We start from the raw sequence: 26,948 nt of genomic DNA on the forward strand, positions 1-26,948 counted from the left end.
CAGGTGAGGAGAGATGAGGCAAGGAATAGTAAGCATAAGCCTTGGTGTGATGTACATAGAAGAGTAGAAGAGATATAATGAGCATGAGCTGCATAAGGTTGTATTGGCACTTAGACCTCCGACACTACTAGTTATTCTTCTGTCTTTTGGACAGCACAAACCCAGGTGGCTATCTTAGATGTGACTGCCAGGGGCCTGGTGGCATGACCTCTTCTACTGGTCCCTTGGAAATAAATGCACCACTGTTTCTAAAATTGCAGCACCACTTTCCCCTTCTCCAACATGTTTAGAATCTGTCCATCACTGACCAGGACAGCTTAGAAATACATTGCATGTCCAAATGGACAGTAACCTTTTAAATATGTTGCAAATGTCAAAGCCACTGGTATTTCAGCATATACCCAGTAAGTGGCGAGTTGTCCCAGGAGCAGTATGTGATCAGATGGGGCCAGAAGCAAATGTGAAGGATGCCATAAATGCCAGGTTGGTTATTATGAGGCAAGTTTTCTAAGGTACAGTGAGAATAATTTGGTTTTGCTTGCATAGCTAATACAATACTTAATATATTATATCATGATCAGTCCAGCCCTGTACCCTGTCACTTTCCTCCCTTTCCCAAGACGTTGTGCACATTTTTCTTCATGCAATAGAAGCTTACAGTGCAGAAATGTGTCCATTGTGCCTAGAACAATTGAAATCTAATCAACCTCCGAGTTCTAAAGTAGGCTCACTTAACCTGAAACATTAACTCTGATTTCTCTCCACAGATGTTGCCAGACCTGCTGAGCTTTTCTAACAATTTCTGTTTTTGTTACCTTAAGACGTGAATTGCTTCACAATAGAAAATATTCTTAAACCACACCTTACCTGTAAGTTGAGTATCTGGCCCCTGATTGTGCACTTTTCCTGATCCTTGGTGAGTGTTTGTTATGACAAGACCCTGGATGAGGCTCCTTATTCTTTACATTCCCATACAGGATAACCAAAGTTGTTAAACTTCCTGATGAAGTGGAAATAACTGGCTTCTCTTTATTCACATACTCTCTCAGTTGTCTGCAACAAGGCTAGTTTAAGAAGAATCTCTTTCTGTGGATATTTTTCTCCTAGACTTAAATGAACTCATATTTCAAATAGCGCCAATTTCAATCGACTTTCTTAAATCGACAAAAGTAAACTTTTATTGGTTATTACATGTGAGAATAAATACTATTGCAACACAACTACACACAAATTAGAAATAAGAAGTTAATCCAAAGAGATAAAAAGAATTTAAGGTTGGAAATGTGGCTCAGTCTCTGAATGGTTTGAAAACAACAGAGAGCTGGATCTTGCACCCATTGTGGTGGAGCTTAATGGCTGTGCTGCCACTGATAATTGAACAATTGATTTCATGATCCCTGGTTTTGCAGTTTGTTGTAATTCTGTTGTTCTGATTCCTTCTAACCATGATTGAATTCCAGCATTCAGGATGATTGAGAGTCCTTATGCTGTCCGTTTCTTTCTTAATTTCTTTGTAGCACTTAGTGATGTTAAGAAACTTTATTCACCTGCAATAGAAGGATGGTGAGGGGATAGTTATTTAGCTGTAACATTGTCAACATCATGACAACACTCAAAACCAGGCTGGTACATACATGAACATTCAGTCCAGCTAACATGCTCCAGCAGAATTCAAAATAACTATTATGGTCAGACGGGCCAATCAAAGTGATGGATCTATGATGGATTTATGAAAAACAGACAATAAATGAGGCATGCTGAGAAATTGAGACAAGCCTTGAACAAAGTGACCGTGCTAATAAACAAGATGCAAAATCAAGACAGGTTGCAGCTACAGACAGACACGTGTAATTAACCCAACAGCTGCAAACAATACAATATTTAATTGAATTTGAATTGAATAGAACCAACCTGAATGCCATCACCAAGACAATCAGAACCTCGAGTTGTTTGCCAAACACAGGGCCACCTCACACCCTTATTTGGAGACAGCTACCTGACCTATGTGCACTTAACACCTCCAGGAATGGATGCCCAAGGACCACCCTGCCATCGACATGAAAATGCCTGATTAGGTCTGATTGATCTATATGATCGAGCCCTGATTGTTTTATTGGAGGACACTAAAGACCCTCCCAAAAGGGCTATAACAACTACCAAGTTTAAGAATCGCTGCAATACCATCCTCACAGTAACTCGAGACTAACCACTGTTTAGAGAAGGCACTCCTGGGGCCACCAGGAGAAGACTACTAGATGATTACCGTCACATGGATCAAGGCTAAGATCTAGTGTGGTGATATATGATCATCCAGAGTTAAGTTAAACCACAAGATAGTTGATTAGATTTATAGTGTAAATTGTTAGCTTAAACTGTATTGGTTGTTATAGTATAATTGTGTTAAATATATATTATTGGTTATTATTATTGAGTCAATTTCAAAGTTTCTTTGCTAGATCTAGGAGTTAAACACACTGTGTGGCACATGCAACACTATTTAATCCTACTCTTTTGTATCCTTCAAAAGTGAAACCACAGAAGATGTTTACTATGTGGGACTGTCTATGTGGGGTAGCTGGCCTTTCAGCTGATTTGAACATAGAATGGTACAGGCTCTTCAGCCCACAATGTCATGCTGAACATTTATCTTAGTCTAAGATCAACGTAACCCACACACCCCTCAATTTACTACGATCCATGCAGTCTCTTAAATGTCCTTAATGTCTCTCACTTTACTACCAGTACATTCCACGCACCGCCACTCTCTGCGTAAAGAAACTACAACTGACATCACCCCATACCTTCCTCAAATCACCTCAAAATTATGACCCCTCATGACACCCACTTCTGCCCAGGGGAAAAGTCTCTGGCCATCTACTCTGTCTATACCTCTCATTACCTTGTACACCTCTATCAAGTCACCTCTCTTCTTTCTTCTCTCTAGTATGGAAAGACCTAGTTCACTCAACCTCTCATCAAAAGACAAGCCCTCCAATCCAGGCAGCAACCTGGTAAATCTCCTCTTCACTTTCTCTAAAACTTCTACATTTTTCCTATAATGAAGCAACCATATTCCAAGTGTGGTCTAACCAGGGTTTTATAGGATTGCAGCAATCCTTGTGGCTCTTAAACTCAATCCTCCTGTTAATGAAAGCCAAAACACCATACGCCTTCTTAACAGCCCTCTCAACTTGGGTGGCAACTTCAAGTGATCTATGTATGTGGGCCCCAAGATCCCGCTGTTCCTCCACACTGCCAAAATCCTGTCTTTAACCCTGTATTTAGCATTCAAATTTGACCTTCCATAATGAATCACATTGCATTTATCCAGGTTGAACTCCATCCACCACTTCTCTGCCAAACTCTGCATCCTATCAATGTCTTGTTGTTGCCTGCAACAGCCCTGGATGCTATCTATAACACCACCGACCTTTGTGTCATTGGCAAACTTACCACCCAACCTGATGAAGGGCTTTTGCCCGAAACATCGATTTTCCTGCTCCTCGGATACTGCCTGACCTGCTGTCCTTTTCCAGCACTACACTCTTGACTCTACTTGTCAGCATCTGTAGTACTTACTTTCGCCTTAATTTCACCGTTCCACTACTTCATCCAAGTCACTTATAAAAGCTTCAAAGAGCAGAGACCCAAGAACAGATCCCTGTGGGACACCACTGTCACACACCTCCAGGAGGAATACTTTCCGTCCACTCCCACTCACCGTCTTCTTTCGGCCAGCCCATTGTATCCAGACAGTCACATTTTCCTGTATCCCATACTCCCTAACTTTCTGAATGATGAAATTGATTAAAGCTACCCTGAATAATTCTGCTGATGTGTTAGTTGGCTTAATTTCTCATTTTCCTTCAGTGAAGGATTTGAGGCACCACAGTCAAATTAAGGCAACTCCAAGCATTGTCTATAGTTCCATTTACTGTACCTGGAAATGGAGGAAGTTGTGTCTCAAATCATAACTACTCTGCATTAAACAAGTTAGAAAATGAATATAGTAAACACACATTCCAAAGATTCATTATATTTCTTTTAGATGATGATGATTGAGAATCTAACAACTCCACAGTCATGTCCAATAACTACATAAAATGGTACTCTTGATTTAGTGCTCTTTATTTCTGACATAAAGTGAAATGTTGAGAATACATGCACACAAATCCTTGGTAAAGTTAGTCTACATATGTATTTGCACTGTCAACTCATAAGATTTCAATTAATGGTATCCCTCCCATATCACCCAGTAGCTCTATACCCCTTTTCTAAATGTCTGTGAATAGGTCCATTAATGTCTTTCTAAGGGTTATATACATAATAATCTATCTTAATAATCAGCTAGTTTCTTATCAGAAATTGATACAATATCTCCTGTTTTGAGTATTAACTATCCAGGAATTAGTTGTTTTCAATCTTCTACAATTCCATTACTTATTGGGATTAGAATAGTCGCGTGATTATTTTTGACTGGCATGGATGTAATGGGCCTAAGTGTTTTTTTTTCTGTGTCATATACCTCTGTGACTTCTATAATTCTTATCAGTGAGAATGCTGCATATCCCAAATAAAAACCAAAAATGATGGAAATTCAAAGCTGGTATCTAAGTTAGATTAGACAACCTCAAGACTAAACAGCCATCAGAATTCTTAGCTGAACAGAAACAAGAAACACTGGATAAGAATTTAACTTATGTAGTTCTGGATTATGGAGGTCTTGTGCTACTCTCTCATGTGTGCCTACCAGTGGCTGCTTCTGGTACATCCTGCACAACATTATTTCAGGTTAAAAGTGCATACAGATGTCTTTCATATGCTGTGAATAATTTTATTTGGCCCCACCCTGATATCACAGAGACAATGGCCTCATACATTCATAGATTCATCAGCTGATAAGATGCAGGATCACAAAGTTTGGCACTAAATGTCCAGGTAACACTTTTATTGTTTACTCAAGGAAGTAAACACACACAACTGTAAGTTGGGCCATATAGCAATGTTATTTGATATGCTGGGCACCTTGACTTTCGGTAAGGCACACAGGCGATGCGTCAATCTTCTGCCTCTACCCTTGTATTATTGGAAAACTTCTCCTGCCAGAGAGAAGGCATAATGTCAGTGAATGTGTGAAATAGTAGTTGGGTGAGCTGTTTGCAAGCAGAGAATGGGATCAATGAAATTGAAACATACGGCGTTCCAGTGCACTTAAACGATTAGGAGTATCTAGCTTTAGCAGAACAACAGCTGGAATGATAGGCTCAGAAACAGCAGAGGGGCTTATTGAGCAGTAGATATGGCATCTAAATTGCTGGTGATAATAACCCTTCAAAGATATTGTTTTGTTGGGAGTTCAAGCTAAACTAGTTAGAAGTATCAGTAAACTCCAAAAGGTTGTAAAACCCATTTACTTCAAGAGATCGAAAACAAAAATGTTAAAGAATACTAAACCTTAAAGACAGGTTAAGGATAACCTAAATGTGAGCTACATTTTCACAGAGATGGGTGGAATTTAGGAACGTTCTCTGAGTTCAATTTATTTATATGTTTGCAGATGGAGGAGTTAGTTACAATTTGGAGCTGGATGAGTGCTGAATCATAAGTTGTTGCTGTTAGTCAACTTACGGAGGCTAGTGTTCAGGGAATTTTCAGGGAGTGATGGTGCAATGAAAAAAGATTAGATCTAAGCATATTTACTGTCAGCCATCTATAGTACAGTTCAGCTGAAATTTGGGTGAAGGAAGCCCACAAGCAGAATTAAATTGACCCAGCTGAAAAAAATTGGAGCTTAGAAAAATTCAGTGACAGCTCAATGAAGCTAACTGTTCAATAAAATTGTGTCAATAATTAAATCATGGGACAAAATCTCCCACGCACTGAATGGTATGGGCATTGGTGGGAAAGTTGGGATGGTGAGGAACTTCTCCATAAGCATAAGAGCAAGAAGTCAATTTTTTCAATGAAGTATTGAGCAGTGAGACAAGATTCTTGTTAGTAACCATGAGAAATATAATGGCATGCATAGTTTCTCATTCTCTCACTTACCAAATAGAAACGAGATGGCAACAATGCCCAACATGAATGTCATATTGAATCCCTAACAGTTTCAGCTCAACATGGTTCTTTTGACACTCTTAGACTCTGGTCACCAAAGTCCCACAGAAGCTGGGATCAGCCATTTACCAACATCTCCCATGGGAATGACATATCCCTGAGATTCTTACAAGATGCTTCTTCACTTTCACATTGCACTTTGGAGCACACCAGGTCCTGTTTGCTCTAAGGAGTCTGGAGACAGACACTCATTTCATGGATTTGACCAGGGCTGTTGACTTGCTCTTAGTTCTCACTCACTTTGTACCTACCTGAATACTTGCAGCATCACTGGCCTAGCTTGTCTTTTTGAGATTTGCCCCCTCACCCAGAGCTTAAAGGTTCACAGCACTTCTGTATTACCTTATTGTTTAGTATAGACACAAAGCCAGGCAAGTTGCTATAGTTGTCAGCAATCATCAGTCAAGAAGGTGAATACACTGTTTTATGCCACTATGGTATGTCAGTGTTACACCTACACCATGTGCTTATGCAGTGTTGCGGGTTACACAGGGACATAAATTAGCTGCAGAGCTGAGCTGAGAGGTGGCGAATGGAGTTTAATGCTGAAAAGTGTGAGGTGATTTACTTTGGAAGGAGTAACAAGAATGCGAAGTGCTGGGCGAATGGCAAGATTCTTGGTAGTGTGGATGAGCAAAGAGATCTGGTGTCAATGTACGCAGATCTCTGAAAGTTGACATCCAGATTGATAGCGTTGTTAAGAAGGCATACGGGTGTGTTAGTTTTTATTAGTAGAGGGATTGAGTTTCAGAGCCATGAGGTCATGTTGCAGCTGTACAAAACTCTGCTGCGGCCGCACTCAGAATATTGCATTCAGTTCTGGTTGCCGCATTATAGGAAGGACGTGGAAGCATTAGAAAGGGTGCAGAGGATATTTACAAGGATGTTGCCTGGTATGGAGGAAATTCTTATGAGGTAAGGCTGAGGGACCTGTGGCTGTCTTCGTTACAGAGAAGAAGGTTGAGAGGTGTCTGAATTGAGTCTTACAAGATGATCAGAGGATTAGATAGGGTGGACAGTGAGAGCCTTTTTTCTCAGGTGGTGATGGCTCATACAAGGGGATATAGCTTTAATGTGAGGAGTGTTAGATATAGGACAAATGTCAGAGGTAGGTTCTTTACTCGGAAGGTAGTAAGTGCATGGAATGCCCTGCCTGCAACAGTAGTAGACTCACCAAATTTAAGGACATTTAAATTGTCTTTTGATAAACATATGGATGATAATGGAAGAGTGTAGGTTAGATGGGCTTCAGATTGATTTCACAGGTTGGCGTAACATTGAGGATCGAAGGACCTGTACTGCACTGTGATGTTCTATGTTCCACATGATATGTCCTGCATTCATCGGTATAAGGCACTAAGTTCACTGTTTATGTAAAGACACACATGACTCTCCTTGTCAGAGTCCTCCATGTCCTATGAAGGAGGAACAGAAGTGCCAATAAGCCCAGGATCAGCAGCAACCTTCAGTGGATGTTGAGTATGATGAGGTCGCGACTGAAGTGTAGGAGGTACAGGAGGCCCAAAGTCTATTTTCTTTGATTACATTTCCTGCAGATAAGCAAGACACAGTGCTGGCATTGAGTAAAGTTGTCCCAGAACCATATCTCCTGCAGGAACAGGACTGAAGGATTAGGTGACATTCTATAGCCATCAAGGTGACAGCTGTTTGAAACCTTTATGCAGCCTTCTTCTTCCAAGGAGCCACTCGAGACCTATTTTGGTTGTTTCGGTCCTTAACCCACATATATATCAAGGTTTTCCAATGTAATTTGTGTGAGCAAAATGTGTTCGCATTTCATATTAGTTACAAGTCTAAAATGAATAATGACTTTCTAACTAGAAGAACAGAGAAATTAGCTAATGTTTTCAGATGAGAAACAATCTATCGTAATCTGATCTGCTAAAGTCTAAGTGTGACTATAACTACAAAAATAACCCCAGGCAAGTTAGTGAAGGGCTTGAACCAAGTAACATTGTTATGTAGTTGATAAAATATATTGCATTGACTGAAATGACATTGAGTTAGTAATGTTCAAAGCTACTATCTTTGTTTTTCCAAAAATAATTGATTTTCCATTTCTGTATTCACTCGCATGCATTAAATCACACCAGCACTCATCAAATAATTCTTTTGCTTAAAATCAATGCCAAAATTTATAAAAAGCAGTGCTGGATGCATGGTCAATTAATACTTGAAAAGGGACTTAGTGTATTCTATGAGCACTGAATGATTTGACATGGTGTTATTCATGAACAAGTTTTTAAAAAAATCTTTTTCTTACTGTAATCATCTCTGTTTCACAATGTCAATTTTCTTTCATCATCAATCTTTCTGTTTATCTTCCAATCATTTTGGCTTATATTTTCTCTCTGCTCTTCACAGATTTTTCTTCTCATTATCACCCTCGCATTTGTCTCCAATTTACATCTTCTGTTAAGACCCTGCTTCCCCTTTCCTTTTCACTTAAAAAAGAGCTCAACTTATTTTTTGTAGCACAATAATGACCACACTATTGGATGATTTATATTCAAGTATCTCAGTTTGCAGATGAACATGGCGAAATACAACTCGAATTATTGCTAAATTAGTGAGTGAGAAGGAAGTTGTTTTGGTTGGAAAACTCAAAAATCTGTGTTTTCCTTAAAACAATTAAGTTTTGACTTCATAGCACTTATGCTTCTTTTCTCAAAGGGACCCCTTTCCTAAACCCTGACCAATTCAGCAAGCATGACTCCTTGTTGGGAGAGGAAAGGTTTGCAACTCAGCAGCAGTGACTATGTGTTTCAGAACTACAAAGAAGGGAATGGAAACAATGTGGTTTGTTGGTCCATGATCAGGTCAGCACTGAGACAGAGGTGCGATCTTCAGTCTTCATAAGGGATGTTTGACCCCACAGAGATCAGCAATGATGGAGTTGTTCAGTGATTGTGAGGGAAGATGAGCAGTTGAAATGTCATAACATTCAAGGCCTTGGGCCAAGTGCTGAAAAGTAGGACTAGTTTTTTTGTCAGCAGACTCAATTAACCAAACAGCCTCTTTGATGATATGATGATTGTGTTCAAGTCCAATTGTTAGTTGGATATGGATGATGGGGGTGGTGGCAGTGGTCCATCGTGAAGAGGAATGCAGGTATGTTTTATTACTTAAGAAGCAGAGCTCCAGCAGCTTCTTTTGATAAACATCCTGGAAGGGCACTTCAATTTTCAAAATGGCAGTCCTGTTGCCAATTAACTACCAGGTTTTCTGAGGCCTGGGAAACACAGAAAACCAAGGTTAAACAGAAAGTGAGATAAAACCTGAGACTTTCAGCCTCATGAAAATGTTTAAATGAACTATCAATTGAAAGTGTTTTAATTGCTCACCACTTCCTCACCGTCACACCTTCATTAAAACTAAAAGTTGGCAGATTTAATGCATCTTGGCTTTAGATTGGAGATTCTTTAAAAGAACCTCCCAAATCCACCCATTTTGGGGTGAAAAAATTATTCTCTATGATTCTAGTCATCAATAGTGTCAAACACACACTCACTCACTTATGCCCTCACTCGCTGAGCCCTGGTGCATAATGTGATTAGACTAAAATCTATCACTGTGTTACACCACATTTTGCAGATGTTTGGTACATACATAACCTGAATAACTTTTTAAAAATTCTCATAGATGTGTGTGCTTCACTGAACAGGCCAGCATTTATTACCCATTCCTAGTAGCCCTTGAGAAGGTAGTTGTGGGCTTCCTTCTTGAACTGCTGCGCCCCATGTACTGTAGGTAGACCCATGGGCAGGTTTTGCAAATTTTCGGCTTGCAGGGGAAGGTATCTGGGGGTTAGGTGGCAAAGGTGGCGTGAACTAAAGACTGTCAAAGGGAATGGCCCTTGCGGAAAGCAGAGAGGGGTGGGGAGGAGAAGATGTTTTTGGTGATGGGGTCTATTTGGAGTTAGCAGATGTGTTTGAGGATGATGCGTTGAATGCAGAGACTAGTGGATGGTAGGTGAGGACAAGGGAGCTCTGTCTTTATTACATTGGGGGGGGTTAGACCAGTGGAAGGGGGATTGGAGGTGGTGTGGCAGAGGGCTGTCTGGATGACTGAAGGAGGAAAAGCAAGTTGTTCAAAATAGGTGGACATGTGGGATGCTCACAGGCGGAATGTCTCTTCATCTGAGTGTATCCGGTGGAGGCAGTGGAATTGGGAGAATGAGATAGAGTTCTTTCAGGATATTGGGTGAGAGGAGGTGTAGTCTAGGTAGTTATGGGAGTCTGTAAGATTGTAGTAGACATCCGTCTGGAGATTGTCACTGGAGATGGAAATGGTGAGGTCAAGAAATGGGAGGGAGGTGTCCAAGATGGAAGTTGTGGGCGAAGTTGATGAACTGCTCTTATCCAGCCTAGATGCAGGTTGCTGCATCGATGCAGTCATCAATGTAATGACAGAGGAATTGGGGTACAGTGACTGGGTGGAGACTGAAGAGGGACTGTTCAACACAGCCAACAAAGAGGCAAGCATAGCTGGGGCCCATCCGGGTACCCATAGCCACCTTCTTTTTTGGAGGAAATTGGGAGAGTTAAAAGAAAAGTTATTAAGGGTGAGGAGCAGTTCGTCGAGGCGGACGAGGGTATTGGTGGAGGGGGATGGTATGGGTCTATTGGAGGGGAAGAAGAGGAGGACCTGGAGGCTGTCCTTGTTGGCTATAGACATGTATAAGGATGGCACGTCCATAGTGAAGGGAAAGTTTTGTGGGCCAGGGAACTAGAATATCTAAAGGTATGGAGGGTGTGGTTGGTATTGCGGGTATAGGTGGGAAGTGCCTGAACTAAGGGGGAGAGGATGGAGTGGAGGTAGAACAAGATGTGTTTAGTGGGTACCTTCTCCTGCAACCAGAAAAGATGCAAAACCTGTCAGTACACCACCCTCTTCATCTCCATTCAGGGCTCCAACCAGTCCTTCCAGGTGAGACAGAGGTTCACCTGCCTCTCTTCCAATCTAGTTTAATGCATCAGGTGCTCCCAATATGGCCTTCTCTGCATCGGGGAGACCAAATGTAAACTTAGCGAGTGACTCACCGAGCATCGCAGTTGGGTTCTCAGGGGCTGACCAGACCGCCCATTTTAATTCCCCACTTTCTGACATGACCATCCTTGGCCTCCTCCGTTGCCAAAACAAATCACAGCTCTTATTGGAGGAACAATAGCTTATCTTCCATCTGGGGACCCTACAGCCTGGAGGACTCAACATTGAATTCTTCAATTTCAAATAACCTCCCCCTCCATCCCCGGAATCCCTTCCCAGTCCCTCCACATCCCTGCCACCAATCTGATTCAACCAGGTCGTACCCTCTACCTGTCCTCACCTATCCCCACTTCACCACCTTTCCCCCACTTCCCCCTTTATCTGCAGCTCCTCCCACACCCACCTCCAGTCTTGAAGAAGGGTTACACCTAAAATGTTGACTTCTGCATCTCTTGATGTTGCCTGGCTTGCTATGTTCGTCTAGGCTCCTGCCTGTCCTCTCTCAGCACACCTGATGAAGGAGCAATACCCTGAAAGCTAGTGTTTCAAATAAACCTGTTGGAGTGTAAACTGGTGTTCTATGATATTTGACCTCGTCCTGAATGGTGTTAAGTTTCTTGCGTTTTGTTGGAGTTGCACTCACCCAGGCAAATGGGGGGGTATTCCATCTCACAAACACAGAATTCTAGAGACATTCAGCAGGTCTGGCAGCAGCTCTGGAGAGAGAAAAAGCTCAGTATGGCTTCTTCAAAATGAGTTTGGCATTCTGTATTTGTTTCAAATATCCAGCATCCAAAGTGCTTTTGTTTTTATTTGATTATTCCATCACTCTCATGTCTTTTGCCTTTTGGAGTCAGGGGGTGAGTTACTCATTGTAGTATGCTAAGCCTCTGATCTGTTCTTGTATTATTTATATGGTGAGGCCTGTTGGATTCTGCTTAATGGTAACCCCCAGGATGCTGATAGTGGGGGATTCAGTGGTGGTAAACACCATTGCCAAGGGGCAGTGTGTTATTGGAAATATTCATTCCTGGCATTTGTGTGGTGTGAATATTACTTGCCTAAGCCTGGATATTGTCCAGGTCTTTCTGCTATTGGGCTTGGAACCTACTTCTTATAGTATACATTTTAATCCATAGCAACATTCTTTTGTGTGACAATGAATCTGGTATATTGATCTCTTTCCCCATTTTCGAATTCCCTTTCTGTTTTGCTCCATTCAGTGCCAGAAATCATATCATCACACTGTACCGTACTTTGATAACCCCCTCGCGTTTATCAATTGAAAATTTCATGCTTCCTTAATCCTGAAAACCTGTGCACTTTGAATTTAGTATACTACATTAAACTGAAACAAAAACAAAACCCTTCTGAAGAAGGGTCACTGGACCTGAAATGTTAATTCTGATTTCTGTCCACAGATTCTGAAAGACCTGATGAGTTTTTCAAGCAATTTCTGTTTATATTTCTGATTTCCAGCTTCCGCAATTCTTTCATTTTTATTATTCTGCATTAAACTGACACTATTCAGGAGCATATTTTACACATTGTAACTCTCACCTGATTGGTTTGCCATCAAGTTAAAATAGCCTTTCTCTTTCAAACAGCTGTCATTACTTTGCTGCAGCCAACTTTTGTAAGTTTCTGCCATGTGAAGCTAACAAGACATTTGTTTTGAGAAAATTGATTACATGTACTAGGTAAAGAGTCGAGCCAACAAAAGCAAATAGCAACCAATAGCATTTTTTTTTTCACACTACCACCACTCTCCGTTTTTTTTTCTTTTTTTTTCTTTTAACCCCCACACTACTGCCTAACTGCGGTAGTGCTTATTTTTTCCCCCAGCACCCATGGTGTGTGTGTGCAGGTGTGACACACAGTGAGAGACACAAAGTGCACAAATCTTTATTCAATTTCCACCACCAGGAAGATAGGAAAACACCCGAGTGGCCAGTGACATGCAGTGCCCTTCACATCAAAGGGCAGTGCTGTGTGATCAAACAGTGAGGGGGAGGGCAGGGATTAAATCAAAATAGAGTTGGAGGGGGAAATAATGCACTCCACTCCCTGCGGCGCCCACCTCTCCCTGAACAACTCCAGGGTGTTGGTGGACACTGCGTGCTCCTTCTCCAAGGACACCCGGGCCCTAACGTAACCAATAGCATTTTAAAATGAGGAATAGTCATTGAGCAATTAAGACATGATGCCAAACCAATATCAGGAACCATGATGAGAAGAATTCAACAATACACAAAATGAAAACCTTTTTTTAAACTACTGTGGAAAATGATGAAATTAAAATGTCAAATATTTTAGGCAAATCAATTTCAAAAAGGCACATATTAGCAAGTACTTAATCTGCATATGCTTAACCATGGTAACAGTTTCGAAGTGGCATACATATCCACTATCAAATTTGATTTCACTGTATAATGCTGTTAGCTTGCTGTGTATGTTTTATTTAAAAGCTATCTTGCCACATATTGATTCCAATTAATATAATTGTGATATCTGTTATCTTTTTAGATAAATAATTGCCTGTATAATCAATTATGAACCAACATATTTACATAATAAATCAAGCACTGCAGAAGCTTATTTTTATTTATTTCATTGACAATATGCAGAATGTGGGGTGGAGGGTGATGGTTGCTGATGGATTTGCATTTTGTGTAAATTTGGGATGACTTCTTTTATGTTTCACTGACATTTACAAATTAATTCATCATGAATATTTCAGCTATTAAAAACAATATCTATATTTTATAGCAGGTAATTGTAATATATATACTGCATTTAAATGTTTCTAATTAACTATTAATATACATCCACATTAATTAAATTATACAACAGTGACCTTTACTTTCACCTTTTATCATCATTATCATACTACCATCAATATGCTATAGAAATTCATTGAGTTAAAAGTTACTTTAAATGACAGGGTTGGCACGGTGGTACAGTGGTTAGCACTGATGCCTCACAGAGCCAGAGACAAGGGTTCAATTCTTGCCTCAGGCGACTCTCTGTGTGGAGTTTGCACATTCTCCCCACGTCTGCATGGGTGTGCTCCGGTTTCCCCCCACGATCCACAAATGTGCAGGTTAGGTGAATTGGACATTAAATTGCCCGTAGTGTTAGGTGAAGGGGTAAATATAGGGGAATGTGTCGGTGTGGACTAGTTGGGCCAAAGGGCCTGTTTCCCCACTGTAAGTAATCTAATCTAAAAAAAGTGATAAGATATGTAAACATGCTAAATGTCATGTTCAATTATTTTTATAGTTAATGCAAGATTTGAAGTTTTCAGCTGTATACAAGGCACCCATTAGTCCCACATATTCTTTCAACAAAATCACTGTTTCGTTTTGTCTTTTCTCACATTCTTAATCTTTCAACAGTTATTTACCAATCTCAACATAAATTCAGGCTTCTTCCTTCTGTCCAAGTGTGTAATTTGCATACACCGAACTGGGTAGTAGTCATATATATCTACGAATATTCTTTTATATAAAGCTGATTTCATCCACAAACCTGCAGGTCTCACGGGGGCAAGTATAAGCAAGCTCACAATAACAGGCTTGAAGAAATCCCAGGAAAATGTGTCACCAAATACTCAGCATTCACGGGTGCTTTCTGTTTGCACATGGGAAAGCGTTTACATGGAGCATTTTTACTAAGAAATTATATTACAACATTTGGAGGTTGGCAGGTTTAACCTGCATTTCAGATGCCTTTCTATTAGCATGGAATGCTACTAATGCCACTGTGGGAACAAGAGAGAGTCATGGTTGGTGTGTTGCCTGCAGGTGCCAGGGTTCGTGATGTGTCAGATTGTGTTTTAGGGATCCTTGAGGGGGAGGGGGAGGGGCAGCAACCCCAAATCATTGTCCACATAGGCACCAATGACATAGGTAGGAGAAGGGATGGGAATTAAAGGCAGAAATTCAGGGAGCTAGTGTGGAAGCTTAGTGCTAGAACAAACAGAGTTGTTATCTTTAGTTTGTTACCTGTGCCACCTGTTAGCGAGGTGAGGAATAGGGAGAGAGGAGTTGAACATGTGGCTACAGGGATGGTGCAGGAAGGAGGGATTTGGATACTTGGATAATTGAGGCTCTGGGGTAGGTGGGACCTCTACAAATGGAATGGTCTACACCTGAACCAGAGGGGTGTCAATATTCTGGGGGTGAAATTTGATAATGCTCTTCGGGAGGATTTCAACTAATTCAGCAGGGGGATGGGAACATAAATTGTAGTTCCAGTGTACAGGAGGTTGAGAGGAGTGAGGTCATAAATAAGATTTCAAGTTCGCGAGATTGCACTAAAAGGCAGGAAGGTGGTTTGAAGTGTGTCTACTTCAATGCCAGGAGCATCCAGAATAAGGTGGTAAACTTGCAGCTTGTACCTGGGACTTGGATGTTGTGGCCATTTCACAGACATGGATAGAACAGGGACAGGAATGTTTGTTGCAGGTTCCGGGATTGAAATGTTTCAGTAAAAATTGGGAAGATGGTAAAAGAGGGGGAGGTGCGACATTGTTCATCAAGGACAGTGTTATGGTGGCAGAAAGGATGTTTGATGAGGACATTGAAGTAGTGTGGGCTGAGGTTGGAAGCAGGAAAGGAGAGGTCAGCCTGTTGGGAGTTTTGCATAGGCCTCCGAAAAGTTCCAGTGGTGTTACAAAGATGATTCTGGATAGGAGCTAAAGTGACAGGGTATTGTTATGGGGGATTTTAACTTTACAAATATTAACTGGAAATGCTGTAGTTCAAGTACTTTAGATTGGTCAATTTTTGTCCAACATATGCAAGAAAGTTTCCTGACACCATATGTAGATAGGAGAAAGTGAGAACTGCAAATGCTGGAGATCAGAGTCGAGAATGTAGTGCTGCAAAAGCACAGCAGGTCAGGTCGCATCCGAGCAGCAGGAGAATCGACGTTTTGGGCATAAACCCTTCATTAGGAATGAGGCTTGTGTGTCAGGGCTAAGAAATAAATGGGACGGGGTAGGGTTTGGGGAAAGGTAGCTGAGAAAGTGATAGGTGGATGAAGGTGAAGGAGAAGGTGATAGGCCAGAGGGGAGAGTGATGGACAGGTCTGGAGGGCAGTGCCAAGTTGCAAGATTGGGACTGGGATAATGTGGGGGGAGGAGAAATGAGGAAACTGTTTAATCTAGCCAATTTCTGATCCAAACCACTAAATCACCCTCAATCCCATGCCTCCGTATTTACTAGAATGTTGCCTAGTATGGATGGAAGGTCTTTTGAGGAAAAGCTGACGGACTTGAGGCTATTTTCATTAGAGAGAAGAAAGTTGACTTAATGGAGACATACAAGGTGAACAGAGGATCAGATACGGTGGACAGTGAGAGCATTCGTCCTCAAATGGTGATGGGTAGTACAAGGAGACATAGCTTTACCATGTGGGGTGATAGATATAGGAGAGATGTCAGTGGTAGTTTCTTTACTCAGATAGTAGTAAGGGCATAGAACGACCTGCCTGCAACCGTAGTAGACTCGCCAACTTTAAGAGCATTTAAATGGTCATTGGATAAATATATGGTTGATAATGGAATAGTATATGTTGGATGGGCTTCAGATTGGTTTCACAGATCGGTGCAAATAGATTGTTCTATGTACTTCGATTTGCCAGTCTAAGCATTCTGGTATTTGTCTTGATCTCCAAAGAAGAGTGAGGAACCGCAGAAAGGTGCAAGAGGTAGTGCATCAGGCTCAACACAGAGGATCTGACAGAGAATAAACTTTTTTGCCACATCTACACACTGATGGAATTCAGTGAGAACAGACATTTACATCTTGCTCAGGAGTGTGATACTGGAAAAACACAAAAGGCTGTTCCAGCACAAAAGCATCTGAGGAGCAGGAGAAATGACATTTTGGGCAAAAGCCCTTAATCAGAAATGAGGTTTGTGGGCCAGAGGGCTGAGAGATAAATGAGAGGTGGGTGGGGCTGGGAAGAAGGTAGCTGTGACAGAGATAGGCAGATGGAGGTGAGGGTGGAAGGTAGGGACCAAGGTGGTTCTGTCCTTGTTGGAGTTGGAAGGGTGGGGTTGGAGGGGGGAGGTGCAGAAAGCAGATGAGATGTGCTGGAGGGCATCATTGTCCAGGACTGCAGCTCCTCCCACTCTGGCCCCTGTAAAAATGTTTTCCCTTATTCCCAATTCCTCCACCTCCACCGCATCAGTTCCACCACAGAACACCATCAGATGGCCTCCTTCTTCTAAGACCGCAATTACCCCTCCCACAAGGTTGATGATGCCCTCCAGCGCATCTCATCCACTTCCCGCACATCTGCCCTTGATCCCCACCCCTCCAACTGCAACAAGGAATGGTCCAACTACTTGGAACGTTCCGCAGCATCGAGACCAGGCCCATCTTTTGCAACAGCAGGGATAGGTAGAACCTCAGTATGTAATGACACTTGGTGTCTAAAAAGATCTTGATGCAGATACACACAAAGGTGGCCATCTTGGTGAGGGCAACATTGAGTACATTCTTACCCCTCCTTATCCAGAGTTTTGTTCATGGAATCCTGCAGATCCAATCTATCTTAGGCTGCCAGATGAAATGGAAAATGGCTCAGGTGACTGCAATTTTGGGGAATGGACCAAACCTGTGCCATGTCCAAAAACAGAGAGAGTGCATCACACCTGATGACCAGGATTTTACCTGCAATGCAGAGGGAGCAATGTTCCCAAAAAAAACAGTTTCTGCTTTGGTGATGCACTCCTCCCAAGATTTTGAGCATGCCCCAGCCCCTCCGAAACATGCTTTTAGCACCTTCAGGTAATCTGTCCTGACGGTGAAGCAGTTGAAAGATCAGTCGACCCAGTTCCCAAAGATCATGGCCTCGCTCTTGCCTCGATTTATTTGGCTCCTGAGGTCTGTTCGAACTGGTCACAGATGCTCATGAATCTGCGCAATGACAACAGATCCAAGCAGAAAACAGTGACGTCATCCATAGTTAGAGAGGCTTTGACCTGCAGGCCTCCATTGCCTGGAATAGTCACCCCTCTCAGGCTCGCATCCTTTCTGATGGACTCAGCAATGGGCTCTATACAACACACAAGCACAGCAGGAGACAGTGGGCAGTCCTGCCTGACTCTGGACCTGATCGGTAAGCTTTCTGAATCCCATCCATTGCTTGAGACTGCACTAACAATTTTGTTGTGAGCAGTCGGATTCAATCCCTTCCAAAAACCCAGTTTGAACAGCATGTCCCTCGTGTTTGTAAGCGATATCCTGTCAAGGGCCTTCCATGGTCAAATCTAAAGAAGCAGGCATCCAACTCCTGTCCTGCATGTAGTTAATTGTATCCTTGAGAACCACAAGACTCTGAGGCATCATCTGGCCCAGGACAGCATAGGTTTGGTTGGAGTGAATCACCGATCCCAGAGCAGCCTGATCCATTTGGTGACAACCTTTGACAGGATTTTATAGTGTGCATTCAGCAATGATATTGGCCACCAATTTTTAATTTCTTCCCTCTCCCACTTATAGATGATGGTGATGATATGTTTCCTCATGGATTTGCTCATGGTACCTGGCAAAAACAAACCGTCATACACCTCCAGCAGGTCCTGGTCAATCAAGTCCACAGAGCAGAATATAACTCGGCCTGTAAGCTGTCACTTCCGGGGGTTCTATTCTTTTCTGAAGGTTTCAGGGTCTTGGTCAGCTCATTCAGAGATAACAACTGGTCCAATCTCTCCTGCATGCTGTCGTCTAAGACCTCCATGATAGAGGACAGAAACAACTGGGAGGCCACGCTGCCTGTGGCTTCATATCACATTGTCAGGTATAAAAAGATTTGATGATCTTCAGGATGTCAGACTGAGATGGCATTACAGAGTCATCTTCATTCTTCAGGCTGCTGAGCATGGAGCTCTCCCTGTGCACCTTCTGGAAGAAGAAACGTGAGTACGTCTCATCCTGCTCCACAGTGCAGACCCTGAACTGGAAGATTATCATGGAGGCATCAGGGGCAAAATGTGAGATTTTCTGGATCCTCAGCTCCTTGAGATCTTCTGTGATATTGGCTGCCACACGAGTAGGTTCTATATGCTTTTCTGTAGTTTGGACAGTTTTGCCTGCCTCTCTCTCAACTTCTGAACATCTTTGAGGATGAAGAACCTCCTGATTTTCCCTTTAACTGCTTCCCACCAATTCACTGGAGCCTCAAAGAGGGGATTCACCATTCTCTAACCTGTGTAATGCCTTTTGAGTTCCTCAATGTTTTCTAGGGTCAACAATTTCACATTCAGTTTCCATGTTCCCTTGCCAGCCTGCTGGTTATCATGTATGTGACACTTGAACAGCAGGAGACTGTGGTCAGAGAAGAATACGAGCTTGACATTGGTGGATCTGACCGAGAACGTGAAGGACACAAACAGGAAATCAATCCTTGAGCAGATAGACCCATCTGGCTGCGACAAGGTGTATCTACACTGCGCTCCCACTGCAGGAGTGTTGAGGATGTCATGCAGCTTGGCAACATCAACTGTTTCCATCAGGAATCTGGGCATGGAGTCCAGTTCATTGTCAGCACCTCCAGATCATCCACCTGCATCAATGACATAGTTGAAGTCTCTGACTGGATGTTGCCAGCAGCAGTGGGAGCTGTTGCAGGATTGCTAGCTGCTCATTCTTTACCACCAGGGTGTACAAATTAATTAACTTCATGGGAGGGTTCCAGTATGCAATGCCTGCTGTGAGGACACACCAACTCACCACCTCCTCGCAACATCCTGACCAAATTGAAAGCCCATAGGCCCATAAGCTCAACCATTTCTTGTAGTTGTTGAGATGAGGTATCCCACACTCCTGCAGAAACAGGAGGTCTGCTTTGACTTTGGCCAGGTAAGCCACATGGAAACACATCGTATGGTAGATTTAATGCAATGCACATTAAAAGTCATCATAGGGAATGAGATGAAGCAGTGTGTTCTGACACAAATTGCATCAGTAACAGCCTTAATGTATTTATGGGTGACAATTAAGAGATCCAACACAGGTCCTAAATGTAGCTAAATTGTTTGATCTGCAAAAATTAGATTTCATGGATCGACATTACCTCAGAAACCTTTTCCTTTGATAAAGTAAAGAATGAATAGTTTATTAATTCTCTGCTGATTGCATTACATTAAAACATATATTTTTAATCAACCTCAAAGATCTGCTTTGATGAAGCAAGTTATACTGTATTTCTTGTATACATGTTGCATTAAATTTATGAAGTGCATTTCTCAAACCTTTGTAGTGTCATGACATTAATAACATCGCCAACACATACCACTGATGGACATCTGAACAGCTTCTCTGCACATCCAGTGAAAGACTCACAACAACAAAGGGATAAGCCATCAAACATAATATGTAAGCCAAAGTGCCCCTCAGATATCGTAAATATACTTCCTACAAAAATTGACAGTTCTAAAGCATGTTATCTAATCAAGATGTTTGGCTAAATCTTTAAAACCACTCAAGTTTCCATGTCAGACTTGATAATACTATTACTCATTCTCCAATGTGATTGCTAATTTAGGACTCCAGCTTTTGTACATCGCAATTACACTTTGTCTAAAATAGTCAAATGGACAATGCCTTCTGTACTTGAAGGGCAGTAAGTATTAGCCCTAAGAGGGTGGGATTTCCATTCGAGAAATCCAGAATGGATTTTGCCAAATGCAGCAGAATTTAAATGTTGACATGTTTATGATTTATTCATTAACAGGTTCTTCACTTAATATGTAGCAAGATTAGATCTAAATTCAAGTGAGTGACGATCAACTGGTTTTGTTGAACAAAAGCAATGCTAAGAGAGGACATCACTTATACTCTATAGACGTGAGTCTCAGTCTCAATTTCTTACGCACATATTCGGTATGCACATATACATATTCTTAGACGAGCAGTATAGTTAACCCTTTATTCCATACAATAGTAGTACAAAAGCTACAACAAGATTTTAATAGATTAAATGAAGCAGTGAAACTGCAATACATACTTTATGATAAGATGCTACGCCATTCAAGCCAACAAAGGATGATCCAGAGCCCTTTCTTGAAAGGGCTAAAAATGGTGAAGAATCACAATTGAATGTGAAGGGCTGGTGGCTAGATTGTCTCTTTTCGGAGATGGCCATTGCCTGGAATTAGTGTGGCTCGAATGCTCTTTGCCACTTGTCAGCCAAGCTTGGATATTGTCCAGATTGTTGCATTTGAACATGGGCTCCTTCAGTATCTGAGCAGATATAATAGTGCAAACATTGTACCATCATTGGCAAACATTCTCACTTCTGGACTTATGGAGGGAAGGTCAGTGACTTCATTAAAGCATACAAAAACTGAGTAATTTCAAATATGAAATGTATTAAACATAATTTTATAAATGCAATGTTTATCTGTTGGTGATTTGTATTATTAAAATTAAGATATAATGAAGTAGCAAAGAGGGTCATATGACCAGTTCCTAATCTTGCTTGATTGGATGGTTTGGTTCCTATAAGGACAATGAAATATAGATGGATTTACAAGAAAGTAGAAGACATTCACATCTATAGACAATAGCAAGTCCATCTGTGATGAGCAATAGATGACCGTTTGTCTCCAGAGGCATGTTGTTTTCCCAGTTTCAGTTGAACTGTTTGATGTCATGATGCCAAATCCATGATATCTCAGAGTTACTTTTCTCAAGCAATCTTCCACTGTTTAGCTAATTAATTATACAATTTTGCCCATAGATGCCATTCTTGGGGAATTGCTGAATGGAAAGATGGAAATGCTCACCCCTGCCAGGAAACTTTGGGTTTTCCAATTGCACACTACTTCAGTTACATCAAGCCAGGAAATAACATCTCACACTTTATTGCTCAAGTGTTATGGCATTGTAGATAGTAAAGTTGACTGCACAGATAGGGACCTGGAGTTACTGGTTGGCGGGGTGATGGAGAAAAGGGCAAACTTTTTCCCTCACAGGAGGGGTCCCATCACCAGAACAAGTCAAAATACTCCAAATAGCAAGTCTCAGTCTGGGCTTGCCAGCAGTGCAGGAAAAAGGCCTATGCCCTGCAAGGGTAGGAACCATCATCTTCTCTTTACTCCCTTGCACTTACAGGCCCACCACTCACACTAACTCTGCTATTTCATATGCATTTCACTCATGTTAGAGGGCTACAAATTTTACAATTGCTTGCATCATGCTCACACCCACCACATTCTCCCAAACTACTGAGTTCTACATGCTCTTGTTACTCTCTACTGAATCATCAGGGACACCTCACCATCTCTCCTCCTCTAATGTCACCATTGTCTATTTTTGCATTCTTTTCCATCATTCTCAGGCCTACCTTTTGTCTCATCGAACTGCAGGAAAAAATGGCCCAGACCTGGCAACAAGAATGCAAGGATTGTTATGGGGTTCTGGTGGAGATGCAAACATAAGGAGGCATCTCAAATTAGCCAGAGAAAAATATGATCACTTTTGTGGTGTCATCAAGACCTCAATAGGTAACCATCCAGTAAACCTTGTTGTGGTACACCACATTATCCTCCCACTACCATCAACATGAACTCATTCTTAACAGATAACTAATTCCCTCTTTTCTCTTATACATGTATCAATGGCACCCAATAAAACTCTGGTTAGCACAGATCAGTGTCAAAAACCCTTCAAACTACCTACCTCTCTGAGGAGGAGGTCATGGAATCCAAAGAGTATGAATGAACAAGACTTTGACTTACACCCTACCATCAGCTCAGAGAAGTTCTCCTCACTGGACACCTATTTAGATTAAAGCCAGGAGGACAATCCAGAGAGCACATCACTGACACATCTCACAGATGGTTGAGGATGAATGATCCCATGTCTCTGACGCTCAGAAGGATGTTGGAGACCAGGTATTTACTCAGTCTCAGGAAAAAAAGGCGATCCCATGGTCTCAGCCATTAATCATTTTGTCAAAATGCACATGTTGGCACAGATTTGATAGAGATACTCAGTATGCTGTTTTGAAGGATGGAACAAGCCATCAAAATTATCTGTATTGAGCTGGATTCAGCATGTGTGTGTTTGGCTGCCTCTACGGAGAGGTTGGTGATGGTAGTGGAGACCCGAGTCCAGCACTCAGTCCAGTCAGACATGTCAACTTACATTTGCTATACACTTACTGCTATAAGTGGTCAGAATCATTGGCATAGGTTGAGGGTTGGGGGAAGGAATAAGGGATTACTACCTCCCTCCAGGTGCCCTTTCCTCTTTTGGAGACATGGTGGTGCTAAAAGGTTCGGGAGGAGGAACCACACAAAGGACCTCAGGAAATTTCTTCTCAGGAGCCCAACTCCGTTCCCTCCCCTTCATCCATGATGCCAAAAGCTGCAGAAGTTCATGCTGAAGAAGGTAAGCTTGTATCTAGGCAGGAGATTCTCAGTAGGTCTTGCCTCTCTAGGTATCATGCCATCCGATAATGTCTGCTCAAGTCATCTAGGCTAATATGGCCAATGACACAGCAGGCTTCCTGCATTTCAGCTGCAGAAATTAGAGTGGGAGGCAGGCCAAAAAAGAAACATGTACTGAGAGCACATAGGTGTTGTAGGTGAAATAGATAACCATTCATTTTTAAGTATATGGTCATTTGTACTATCTAAATGTCTGCTACAGTGTCATTTTTGTTGCTGTTGAGCATAGTTAAGATGTAAGATCAGCCTTTTGAGACATTGAAAGCATAAAAGAAACAAATAATTAAGCATTGTTCATCTCTCACAAATAACTGAATCCTTGGCATGAGATAGCCACAGACATCAGGGATGCTCAAGCTGTGCTATTTAGGACTGCGGACAAGCAACACACTTTTTAATGTGGACAAACTGAACTAAACACAATGTATAGGGAATGTGCTAGGACTTGGCTTGCTTACATCATTCCGCACTTATTTACACCCTCCAAGTGAGAGTGTAGAATCAGGAATGATTCCACGTATCTCTGAAAGAAAATTCATTTTTTCAATCTGTTTTTCAATGGAACAGATTACCATTCAAGACTGGAAGATGTACAATGTATTTCAACTCAAACTCTTGGTGCATTAGTCTACTGATGAAAGCTTCACAAAGAACTGCCTCTTGCAGTTTCAATGCTGTCCTAGAATGCGCTCAAGTATTTAATGGTAATCTCATATTATTGAAAGTTCACCAATGATGGAAAAGTCAAAAGAAGATTCCTCAGTATTATTCTCAATTGCCTGCCTATCACGAGAGGCTTCATTGCTCAACATCTGAATGGGAAATGCTATCTGAATTCTTGAAAACACATAACACTATCTGAAGTTCGTGTACTGTCACATTGACTGCTTTTCTTAATTGTCAGTCAAGCCTGTCATAGGTGAATGCTTTAAAATTGAGATATCATATGAATGATATCAAATGAATGACAAAACATTTTTCAGTAATAAAAAAGGTCAAGGACTGTAAAAGTAATAAATATCACATTTCCTTTTCACTGAGCAGCGATTGCTTGCCAGATTATGGAATGCCCTGCCAGTAGCAGTGGTGGACTCTCCCTCTTTATGGGCATTTAAGCGGGCATTGGATAGGTATATGGAGGATAGTGGGTTAGTATAGGTTAGGTGGGCTTGGATCGGCGCAACATCGAGGGCCAAAGGGCCTGTACTGCGCTGTATTCTTCTATGTTCTATGTTCTATTACACAATTAAAAAATGTTGAAACATAGCTCATTCATCTTAGAAGTGGATTTCTATGAGATTATCCAAAATATCTCTTGTTCTACAATACACAATTCTACCATGATATATTGTATGTCCCTCCTGGTCAACATCTTCATCTTTATTCTCAGAAGACTGCAATTGAGACCCCCCCCCCCCCATTTCTTTACAACATTCCCCTTTGTCAGCTCCAGTTCTGAAGTGCACAGTGAGCCATAATGCCAGGACACCCTATCAGAGCTGTACTGCAAAGCTCTGTTGGGGTGTTCTAGGCATCAAAACCTTATTTTAAGGAGATTTATTGTCTGTTCCACAATGGTCCTGTTCAAAGAGTGTTGTACTTTCATACAGTATCAGTCTCAGTGTGTCATTATGGTGTGATAAGGCATGTTTGGAAGGGACAACACTTGATTCTCAGCAGTTACCCTTGTGTGATCCAGGGATCTTGGAAGGAGGCAGCAATCTATTGGGCCTCCTGTATGTACACGTCATAGCAGCTCCAGGATATCCAACACAAACATCACTGGTCATATGTAATTTGAACATTGAAAGAGTTTCTGTTAATAAGCTTTGCACATTCGTGGTAGGTGCTCTCAAAACATTGTGGGTACAGTAAATTGTGCCCTGGACTTGAGGGAAACCAGTGATAGTGAAGAATCTCATTGCCTGAACTACTTGACTTTGCATCCATCATGAAGACTGGGTGTGAAGACCTGTGGTCTGGATAAAGCAACAACATCTTTGATGTATTTATAGGTCAAAGATTGTGAGATACTATGAAGGTCACAAGCTGGTCCTTGAAATGATCTGCAGCCATAAAAATTCAGGCAAGTTGTATGAGGTCTCATGTTTCTCCTTTGCCTCCTTGGTGAATCTACACCCACTGTTTTTCCTTCTGGAGGCTACGCAGCAGTGATTAGAGGTTGTTGTTCTTACTGGGCTTGCAGATTATTGCAGATGACTTAGACCATTGGTATGCCTTCTGGAGAAGTTGGGACCTGTATATGAAGGATGGGTTGCACCTGAACTGGAGGGGCACAAATGTCCTGGGTGGAAGATTTGCTCGTTTCGTTCGAGAGTGTTTAAGCTAGTTTGGCAGGGGGGGAGAGAACCAGAGCTACACATCTGAAAGAGGGTAGTTGTAGATGGAGCACTGACAGGATGTAATGAATTTATTTCAGAGGAAGGTATTTCATGTGATGAAGAAAAGGGATTGGTTAAAGTGTGTCTGCTTTAACACAAGGAGTGTCAGAAATAAGAGTGATGACCTCAGAGCATGGATCAGTATTTGGGACTATGATGTTATGGCCATAACGGAGTCGTGAGTTTCACAGGGGCAGGAATGGTTGCTTGATGTTCCAGGGTTTAGAATGTTTAAAAAGAACTGGGAGGGTGGAAAAAAGAAGAGGAAATGTAGCATTGCTATTCAGAGAGTGCATCACAGCTACAGAAACAAAGGTTGTCGAGGAAGGTTTGTTTCCTGAGTCAGTGTGGGTGGAAGTTAGGAACAGCAAAGGAGCAGCCACTGCCTTGGGGGTTTTCTACAGACCCCCTAATAGCAATAGGGAGATCGAAGAACTCATAGGCCAGCAGGTTTGGAAAAATGCAGATGTCGCAGAAAAAATGCAAATGTGTTGTAATGCAAAGTGATGCATCTTGGAAGGTCAAACTTGAATGCTGATTATAGGATTAAAGACAGGATTCTTGGTATTGTGGAGAAACAGTGGGATCTTGGTGTTGAAGTGCGTAGATCCCTAAAAGTTGCCACCCAAGTGGATAGGATTATTAAGAATGCATATGGTGTTTTGGCTTTCATTAACAGGGGGATCAAGTTTAAGAGCTGCGAGGATTTGCTGCAACTCTACAAAATCCTGGTGTGACCACACTTGAAATATTGTGTCAAATTCTGGTCGCCCTATTAAAGGAAAGATAGGGAGACTTTGGAGAGGGTGCAAAGAAGGTTTACCAGGATGCTGCCTGGACTGGAAGGCTAGTCTTAAGAAGAGAGGTTGACTAAGCTCGGACATTTCTCTCTGGAGAGAAGGAGGAAGAGAGGTGACCTGATCGAGGTATACAAGGTAATGAGAGTC

At 41.8% G+C, this 26,948-nt stretch overlaps 1 long non-coding RNA gene across 1 annotated transcript in view; it reads right to left on the minus strand.

The window, feature by feature from the left end:
* Positions 1-1,279: 1,279 nt before the first annotated feature.
* LOC122556939 overlaps positions 1,280-26,948 on the minus strand; it is an 85,955-nt gene continuing 60,286 nt past the window's right edge. Inside the window, exons 2-3 of the long non-coding RNA XR_006313716.1 lie at positions 1,912-2,046; positions 1,280-1,547 (exon numbers count right to left, since the gene is read on the minus strand). This is a non-coding gene — a long non-coding RNA (uncharacterized LOC122556939). The remainder of the gene's footprint in view (positions 1,548-1,911; positions 2,047-26,948) is intronic.

Source organism: Chiloscyllium plagiosum, chromosome 14, assembly GCF_004010195.1.
Source record: "Chiloscyllium plagiosum isolate BGI_BamShark_2017 chromosome 14, ASM401019v2, whole genome shotgun sequence".
Lineage (NCBI taxonomy): Eukaryota > Metazoa > Chordata > Chondrichthyes > Orectolobiformes > Hemiscylliidae > Chiloscyllium > Chiloscyllium plagiosum.